Below are 10548 nucleotides of genomic sequence, written 5' to 3'. Positions count from 1 at the left end.
GGGGGGGTGGGGGAAAAACAATGATGATGCTGGTGGAAAGGACAATAATGGGGTGGTAGGGGAGGAGGAAATGATGGAGGTGGTGAAATGGGTAATGATGGGGTGGTGGGAGAGAAAGCAATGATGGAGGTGGTGAAGAGGGCAATCATGGGGGTGGGGGAGAGGGCAATAATGGGATGCGGGGGAGGAGAACAATGAAGGGTTGGGGGAAAGGGGATGGGAGGAAGGGGGATTTATAATGGATTTAGGAACAGGGGAAGGTGGAGGAAGACGCTATTATCGATTATTATGTCTAACACAGTCCCTTAGTATAAAGTGTACTCACTTATGTATAGCACAGTCTCTTAGTATATAGTGAACTCACGTATGTATAGCACAGTCTCTTAGTGTATACAGTAGTGTACTCACTTATTATGTATAACACCATCCTTAGTTACATAGTTTCGTCTTTTGTTATGTATAACACCATCCCTTATTATGAACCATCCTCTCTAGTTATATATGATGCCCTCCCTTATTATATAGCTGTCTCTTACATAGTGTATTCTTGTTATTTTTATTATTCACAGCGCCCTCTTTTATTACATAGTCCCCTCTCTTGTTAGATATGAAATGACTACTGATGGAGGAGCCTGTGATCAGACTACCAGTCCATCAGCTCCACCTTTAGAAAAGAGGCTTTCCCATGCTCCATCAGCCATCATTGCATTATACAGCTAACAAGACAGGACGGTATGTAATAAAAAAAACAGGGCTTTATAAAATCCAATATGTAAGGGATGGCAATTTACATAATAAAGGAGACTATGTAATATATACATGTATGTGTGTGTGGCTATATATATATATTTATATATATATATATATATATATATATATATATATATATATAAATAAGCTAAGCTATATAAGCTAAATGTGTGTGTGTATGTGCGTGCGTGCGTGCGTGTGTGTGCGTGTGTGTGTGTGTGCGTCCGGGATTGGCATCTGCACAGTCGCAGCTGCAGCCACAGAATTTTGCAGAGTCAAACGTCTGGACTCCGAGAACGTTATAGGGTATGTTGTGAGATGAAATTTTAACCCTGCGCTTTCCAATTCACCAAACAATTTTGCCCCATCTACATAATGGGGAAAAAGTGAAAGGAAAAGTGTTGGAGGCAAATTGACAGCTGCCAGATGTGAACAAGGGGGACTTAAAGAATGAGAGTGATGGCGCCAAAGAGTATATACCATACAGTTCCTAAGGTGCGGCCCCGACATGGGATACTCACCACACACGTGGATATGAACACACACACAAAATGCGCCACACACTACCACATGATTGAACACATATACCACCCTCAGCACACATTTCCTGTTATGATCAGGTGACCTTAGAGCAGCATGAATAACTTTCACTGGAGTAGGTGGTAACTATACTGACCGCAAACCCTGATCTTAACACCGCACCTAGAAGTAGCCGTGGGGTGTGCCTAACAAAATCTAGACACCTCGACACAGCCGGAGGACTAAATACCCCTATAGATGGAAATAGGAATTTCTACCTTGCCTCAGAGCAGAACCCCAAAGGATAGGCAGCCCCCCACAAATATTGACTGTGAGTAGTAGAGGAAAAGACACACGCAGGCAGGAAACAGGATTTAGCAAATGAGGCACACACTAGCTAAATAGGAAAGGATAGGACAGGATACTAAGCGGTCAGTATTAAAAATCCTTCCAAAAATATCCACAGCAGAAAATACAAAAACTCCACCATCTAACTAAAGATGTGGAGCGTATATCTGCAACTCCAGAGAATCCAACAAGACTGAGAAAACACTGACACAGTCTAAGCTGGACAAGAGAAAACAAATGAATAGCACAGAATATAAGCACACTGCATGTGTGCCACAGAAACAAAAACCAGACACTTATCTTTGCTGAATTGGCAGCTAAGCAGGAGAAGCAAGAAAGTGATCCAACACTTCACAAGAAACATTGACAACTGGCAAGGACTAATGAATCCTGCACACCTAAATATCCCAGTCAGAACTGCAATCAGCAGATACACCTGGCCAGGACTGCGACTCAGAGACAACTGCATTCCCACCTACAACCACTGGAGGGAACCCAAGAGCAGAATTCACAACAATTTCCCCACACATACACCAACCTCGCCACATAAAAGTCGAAACACAAAAGTCACCACTCAAAACTCACCACGCGCAAAATTTGCCACATGCAAAATTCGCCACATGCAAAACTAGGCTCACGCAAAACTCGCCACACATGCAAAACTCACCTCATGGAAAACTCACCACACGCAAAACTTGCACACGTGGAAAAATTGCCACATGCACAAAAGTTGCAACACATGCAAAAGTTGCCTCACACAAAACTTGCACATACTCAAAACACACCACACATGAAACTCGCCATGCGCAAAACTCACCATGGGGGAGGGCTTCCTGTTGGCTGGGGATTCATCAGGCTGCCAATTTAGCTTCCAAATACTGAGGTAAAAATACAGACCAAAAAACGTGTGAACGAGGTCTAATACAGGAGGAGATAACATACAGGTACATACTATATATGGGGAGATGACACACAGGTATATACTATATACAACAGCAGATAACACACAGGTATATACTATATACAGAAGGAGATTACTTACAGGTATATACTATATATAAGAGATTACATACAGGTATATACTATATACAGGAGGAGATGGCACACATATATACTATTTCCAGGAGGAGATGACATACAGGTATATACTATATAAAAGAGGAGATGACACATAGGTATATAGAGGAGGAGATGACATACAGCAGGTATATACTATATACAGGGGAGATGACATACAGGTATATACTATATACAGGAGATGACATGCAGGTATATCCTATATATAGGAGGACATGACATACAGGTATATACTATATACAGAAGAGATGACATACAGTTATATACTATATAGGAGGAGATGGCACATAGGTATATACAATATACAGGAGGAGATGACATACAGCAGGTATATACTATATACAGGGGAGATGACATACAGGTGTATACTATATATAAGGGAGATGACAAACATGTATATACTGAGGGGAAAATGAGAGGTGTGAGGTGAAAATGAAAAGGTGTGAGTGCAAAATGAGAGGAGTGAGGGAAAATAGTGGAGTGATCGGAAAATGACAGATGTGAGGTCGAAATGACAAGTGTTAGGGGGGAATGAGAGGAGTGAGGGGGGGAATGAGAGAAGTGAGGGGGAAAATAAGAGGAGTGACTCACCCCCCCCCCAGAGTAAACAAGAGTTTTACCACACTATGTGCATTCAGCGCCACTCTGGCGGACGCCACTAACCACCTTAAGCTTGCGCCATTCTGATGAATGCTGCTTTAGACGCAGTACTGTCATGCCTAGTGCTGGATGGCACAATCTGGCACTAGTTAGCTCCAATCACCCACACGCAGACAACAACGCTAGGGAAGGGGATCAATTAGGAGCTTTCATCAGATTGCATACAACATCCACACATACATATTTAGATTTTATACTAGCGCATGGCTTAGCGGCCATGCAAGCCTTTTATAGATGTAGCCTTTCAAGACCTTCCCAGTGGTCCAATCGGACCCGCTACAGTACCTGTGCATGTGACCTCTGACCTCCAATGAGAGGTCGTCCCACGGGCATGCTCACTAGATGAAAAGTAGGACTTGACTTAGTCCCTGGAATGTCTGCTCACCACTGATCAATGCTGGTTACAAAGGCTGAACCTGGGGTGGCAGCTGTAACCAGACGCACAGTAACAGCTTGAGCCAGACGCTGGGACCGACATCTTCGCTGAGCGGAGCCCACTGCGGCTGAGGGAGAATGGGAGACCGCAGAGGACATGGTTCGAGATTGCCCCTGTGCAGCAGCCGGATCTCAAAGGCAGCAATGAGCTAAGGAGCCTGACTGCTCAATAGGCTCCAAGGTCCTGTCCTCCTGGCCATGACTCTTCCAATCCACTAGATAATACTTTTTGCAATGTACCACCTTACATCCAATGATAGCGTTTACCTCGAAATTGTCCGCAGATGAGCCCGATGTCCCGGCAGAAGACTCGGAAAACCAGGACATGTGAACGGGTTTTAGGAGGGACACATGAAAGGTGTCGGTGATACCTAGGCGTGGAGGAAAGGCCAACCAATAGACCACAGGGTTTACTTGTTCCAGGACCTTGAAGGGGCCTATGTAGCGAGGCGCAAACTTAGTGGACTCAACTCGCAGCCTAATGTTATGGGCGGAGAGCCACACTAAATCGCCAGGAGCAAAGGTCTAAGCGGGGCGCCGCTGTGCATCAGTGGAGACCCTCATTTTCTCCTTGGAGGCCCGGATGGCATCCTGTGTGCGATCTCAAATGTCAAGTGCCTCCACCGACCAGTCTGCCACCCTAGAATCGGTGGATGACACGGGCATGGGCACAGGGACACGCGGATGCTGACCGTAGTTAAGGAGGAATGGGGTCTGCCCAGTGGAGTCAGCTACGGCGTTGTTCAGCGCAAACTCCGCCCATGGTAGCAAGGATGCCCAGTCATCCTGCCTGGCTGAAACAAAATGTCGCAGGTATGTGACCAGGGTCTGGTTGGTCCTCTCTACCAACCCATTCGTCTCAGGATGGTACGCTGAAGAGAGATTCAGCTCAATGCTGAGTAGACGACAGAGCTCTCTCCAGAACTGAGATGCAAACTGGGGACTCCAGTCACTGACTATTTTGTCTGGCATACCGTGTAGGTGGAAAACATGCTTAATAAATAATGCTGCCAAGGCCTGTGCAGAAGGTACTCACGGAAGAGGCACTAAGTGCATCATTTTGGAAAAATGATCGGTGACTACCCCGATAATGGGGCTGCTATGAGACTTGGGTAAGCCCACCACAAAGTCCATCTCGACCATTTCCCAGGGCCTGTCTGCCACCGGCAGGAGGTAAAGTAGTCCAGCAGGCTGTTGCTGAGGAGACCGATTCTTGGTGCAGGAGAAACACGCCCGAATATAGTCTACGATGTCTCAGGCCATATGCGGCCTCCAGTGCATTATCGCCAGGACCTCAGATGTCCTCTTGGTCCCAAAATGTCCACCCAATCTGGACGAGCGAGCCCAAGAGAGAACCTCCGGTTGCAAATTAGGTGGTACACAAGTCTTGCCCAATGGCACAGACTCTAGCGAGACTGAAGCCACAGTTCTCAGGCTCTCTGAAGGGACAATTAACCGAGGCTCCTCCTCCTCTGATGACACTACAGAGCGATAGAGAGCGTCGGCATAAATGTTCTTCTCCCAGGAGAGAAAATGGAGGGTGAAATGGAACCAGGAGAAGAGCAGGGACCATCTAGCCTGGAGAGAATTTAGCCGCTGGGCAGTCTGTAGATACAATAAATTCTTGTGGTCAGTGTAAACTTGGAAGGGAAAATGAGCCCCCTCCAGGAGGTGTCTCCACTACGAGAAAGCCAACTTCATAGCTAGCAACTCCCTGTCCCCGATGGAATAATTCCTCTCCGCCGGTGTGAAGGTCTTGGAGAAAAAGAAGCAAGAATGCTTCCGACCTTGAGCATCCTTTTGGAATAGGACTGCTCCAGCACCGATGGATGAGGCATCCACCTCCATTCTAAATTGTTTAACTACATCGGGGCGATGCAGAATGGGAGCGCTAGCAAAGTGGGACTTGATAGAGAGGAAGGCCTTGGAGACCTCCTCTGACCACAATTTGGGATTTGCTCCCTTCTTGGTGAGGGCTACCAAGGGAGCTACCAAAGTTGAGAAGTGGAGAATGAACTGGTGATAATAGTTAATGATCCAAATAAAGCGCTGCACCGCTTTGAGAGAATGGGGCTCCTGCCAGTCCATCACAGCCTGTATACTGGCAGGATCCATGGCCAATCCCTGGGCAGAGATGATATAGCCCAGGAAAGGCAAGGACTCCTGCTCAACACACACTTCTCCAACTTGACATAGAGAGAGTTTGCCCGTAGGAGGTCGAAGACTTTGCAAACATCTCTCCGGTGGGAGTCTATATCTGGAGAGTAGATGAGAATATCATCCAGATAGACTACGACCAAGGTGGTGAGCATATCCCGGAAGATATCATTCACAAAGTCTTGGAAAACGTCAGGGGCATTACAGAGCCCAAAGGGCATCACCAGGTATTCATAGTGACCATTCCTGGTGTTAAATGCTGTCTTCCATTCGTCCCCCTCACGGATGCGAATCAGGTTGTAAGCACCCCGCAGATCAAGCTTAGTAAATACCCTTGCTCACCGCAACCTATTGAAGAGCTCAGATATCAGGGACAGAGGATATTTGTTTTTAATGGTGAAGGCGATAAGTGTTGTGAATTCTGCTTTTGGGCTCCCTCCGGTGGTTGTAGGTGGTAATGCAGTTGTCCCCGGCCCGCAGTCTTGGACAGGTGTATCTGCTGATTGCAATTCTGACTGGGATATTTAGGTTTGCAGGACTCATTAGTCCTTGCCAGTTGTCAATGTTTCTTGGGAAGTGCTGGATCTCTGTCTGGCTTCTCCTGCTTAGCTGCCAATTCAGCAAAGATAAGTGTCTATTTCTTTTTCTATGGCACACAAGCTGTGTGCTTGTTTTTTGATTGTATTCCTGCTCTGAGTGTAGGAGTCTCTGGAGTTGCAGATATACGTTCCACGTCTTTAGTTAGATGGAGGAATTTTTTGTATAATCTGCTGTGGATATTTTTGGAAGGGTTTTAATACTGACCGCACAGGACTCTGTTCTATCCTTTCCTATTTTAGCTAGAGTGGCCTCTTGTGCTAAATCCTGTTTTCTGCCTGTGTTTGTCTTTCCTCTCCTACTCACAGCCAATATTTGTGGGGGGCTGCCTATCCTTTGGGGTTCTGCTCTGAGGCAAGGTAGTATTCCTATTTCCATCTATAGGGGTATCTAGTCCTCCGGCTGTGACGAGGTGTCTAGGGTTTGTTAGGTACACCCCATGGCTACTTCTAGTTGCGGTGTTAAGATCAGGATTTGCGGTCAGTATAGTTACCACCTACTCCAGTGAAAGTTTTCATGCTGCTCCAAGGTCACCAGATCATAACACATAATCTATATATGCCTATAATCTATGCATGGACATAGTTCTCTGTTCTTCTTTTGCACGAAAAAGAACCCCGCCCCTACAGGTGACACTGACTTCCTAATGAACCTTCTTGCCAGAGTCTCGAGGATGTATTAGGTCATCGCCTCCATCTCCGGGAGAGATAGGGGATAGACTCAACATCAGGGAGGCTCTACACCAGGCAAGAGATCAATAGGACAGTCATAGGGGCGGTGGGGCGGAAGCGTCTCCACAGCCCTCTTGGAGAACTCATCCGCACAGGGCCAATAGTGCTTGGGGAGAAAAGAAACATCTGCGAGTACTTCAGTAGTAGCAACCTGAACACAGACAACTATCCTCACAAGATTCACTCCATCCCAAAACTCTCCCTGAGGACCACTCAATATGTGGGAAGTGGTAATGTAACCAGGGTATCCCTAACAGGATCTCATCTATTCCCTCGGGAATGACAAGTAATGAGATAGTCTCCTGATGGGATGGTGACATAGACAGAGTAAAAGGGATGGTTTGATGAGTTATCTGTGAGGGCAGAGTTGACCCATTTACCACTCGTACGGTCACTGGCTTGGCGAGCATCACCAGGGGTATTGCGTGCTATTGGGCGAAGGCAGAAGACATAAAGTTGCCCTCCACCCCAGAATCCATGCCAAGTTCTACCGTATGAGTGGATGGGCCTATGGTAATTGTCCCCTTGAAGGACAGTTTGGAGGAAAACACTGCTGTGTCTAGTGAGCCACCTCCAACGGTCACTAAACGGGGACGTTTTCCCAACCGCTGAGGACATCTGGAGGCAAGATGTCCTGACTACTGGCAGACATGACAGACATTGAGTGCACGAGCGGTCCAGGACTTAGATCCCGCTCGTGACACGTCCATGGCCTCATGTGGCTTGGACGCCTGGACCGGAGATTCCAGATGTTTGGCAAAGGTGGGAGCCAGCCGAAACCTCTGCATACACTGGGCCCACTCCAACCTTCACTCGCTAAAACGAAGGTCGATGCGAGTTGACACCACTTTTAGCTCCTTCAGTGTGGCAGGAATCTCCCTAGTTGCCAAAGTGTCCTTCACATGGTCAGCCAGTCCCCTCCAAAATGCAGGGATAAGGACTTTGTCCTACCACTCCAGCTCAGATGCTAAGGTCCGGAAGTGGACGGCAAAAAGGCTGACCATGGACGAGCCCAGTGTCAGTGCCAGTAGTTGGGGCGCTGTATCATGGGTGACTCGAGGTCCCAAAAAGACCTGTTTCAGAGTGCTCAGGAACCGCGGAGCACTATACACCTCATGATCGTTGCGCTCCCACAGCAGCATGGCCCACTCCAACACCATGTCCGACAGGAAGGTTATTATGAATCCCACCTTAGCCCGCTCTTAGGGGAAACATGCAGCCAGGAGCTCAAGGTGTATAGCACACTGGCTCACAAATCCCCTACATGACTTGCTATCACCAGAAAACTTATGTGGCAGCGGCAGGCAGGATAACATCGGAACAGGGGTGGCAGTGGCCAAACTGGCTGCAGCCATGCTAGCAGCCTGAACAGCTACTGTGGTAACATCCACTGCTGAGGTTGTGCGCTCAAGAGCAACCTTCCCTCCAGCTGCTGGATGTACCGCTGCAGTCGCTGTTCATCCGCCATTAACCAGACCCTGACGCTAGTATAATGTTAGGGCTGGCAGAACGCACCAAATATTAAAGAGGATATAAGGTGCGTTCATAGTCCGGGGTCCACCGTGCAGAGATGACACCTGCTGCTTAGTATGAAGGACAGTATATTGCGGTATAACGTGAAAATACGTAGGTTAACTTCACCCGGTATGTACGTTGCGTCACAGAGCCGCAATACCGCAGAGTGAATGCTAGTGTTTTGGTCACAGGACCTTGTCCCAAGGACACGGGATTAGAGTCCCTCTAGACCCACCAGCGTTTGGTGCTGCAACTGCAGTACCAGGAAAAAAATAAACAAGATATTTACCGCACTATGTGCATACAGCACCTCTCTGGCGGACGCCACTAACCACCCTAAGCTTGGGCCAGGAAAGCGCACTATTTGTGCATGGCGCCGCTCTGATGGATGTGGCTTTAGACGCACTACTGTCGTGCCTAGTGCTGGATGGCACAATCTGGCGTTAGTTAGCTCCAATCACCCACACTCAGACAACAACGCCAAGGTAGGGGACCAATTAGGAGCTTTCATCAGATTGCATCCACACATACACGAATTAGATTTTATACTAGCGCATGGCCGAGTGAGCCTTGTATAGATATAGTCTTCCAGGACCTTCCCAGTGGTCCAATCAGAGCCGCTACAGGACCTGAGCTTGTGACCTCTGACCTCCAATGAGAGGTCATCCCATGGGCATGCTCAGTAGATGAAAAGCAGGACTTAGTCCCTGGAACGTCTGCTTGCTGCTGATTAATGCTGGTTATAAAGGCTGAACATGGGGCGGCCGCTGTAACCAGACGCACAGTATCAGCTTGAGCCAGACGCTGGGACTGATGTCTCTGCAGAGCAGAGTCCACTGCAGCTGGGAAAAAATGGGAGACCACAGAGGACATGGTTCGAGATTCCCCCTGTGCAGCGGCAGGAACTTGACACCTAACATCACCACATCAAAACCCTTTCATGAGCAGCCCAATCTCCAGACCTGAACCCTATTGAAAACCTCTAGAATGTAATCAAAAGGATGATGGATAGTCACAAGCCATCAACACAGAAGAACTTACCGTATATATTCTAGTGTAAGCCCAGATTTTCAACCCTTTTTTAGGCTAAAAGTGCTCCTCTCGGCTTATACTCAAGTCATTGTCCCAGGGGGTCGGCAGGAGTGGCAGATGTCACATCATACTCACCTGCTCCCGGAGTGTTTCTGCACTTCCCTGCTTCTCCGATGGTCTCCGAAACCCGCAGCTCTTCCTGTGTTCAGCGGTCACGTGGTACTGCTCATTAAAGTAGTGAACATGGTCGCGACTCCACTCCCATAGGCGTGGAGCGCATATTAATTACTTTAATGAGTGGTACCATGTGACTGCTGAATGCACAGGAATAAGCTGCCAACGCGCACCAGAGACCATCGGAGAAGCAGGGACGTGCAAACCGCGCAAAGATGGGGTGAGTATGACGGGGGAAGGTGAGCCATGTGATATTCACCTGTCCATATTCCACCGCCGGGCTCTGTCTTCCGCATCCTCTGGCTGTGATGTTCAGGTCAGAGGGCGAGATGACATGGTTAGTGCACGCCCTCTGCCTGAACAGTCACTGCAGAGACCCGGAAGACACAGCGGCGCGCGGCGTTGGAAGGGGGACAGGTGAATATCGTAAGTGCCGGTGTCCTGAGCCAGCGGCAACTCCCGCACCTGGCATCTGGCCCCCAAAGTGCACCGTTGTCCCCGCCTGCTCAGGACACCAGCACCAGACCCCCAGCGACGAGAGTTGAGTATGTCT

This window comes from Ranitomeya imitator, chromosome 3 (assembly GCF_032444005.1).
Source record: "Ranitomeya imitator isolate aRanImi1 chromosome 3, aRanImi1.pri, whole genome shotgun sequence".
Taxonomy (NCBI): Eukaryota; Metazoa; Chordata; class Amphibia; order Anura; family Dendrobatidae; genus Ranitomeya; species Ranitomeya imitator.
This window is presented reverse-complemented; position numbering follows the sequence as displayed.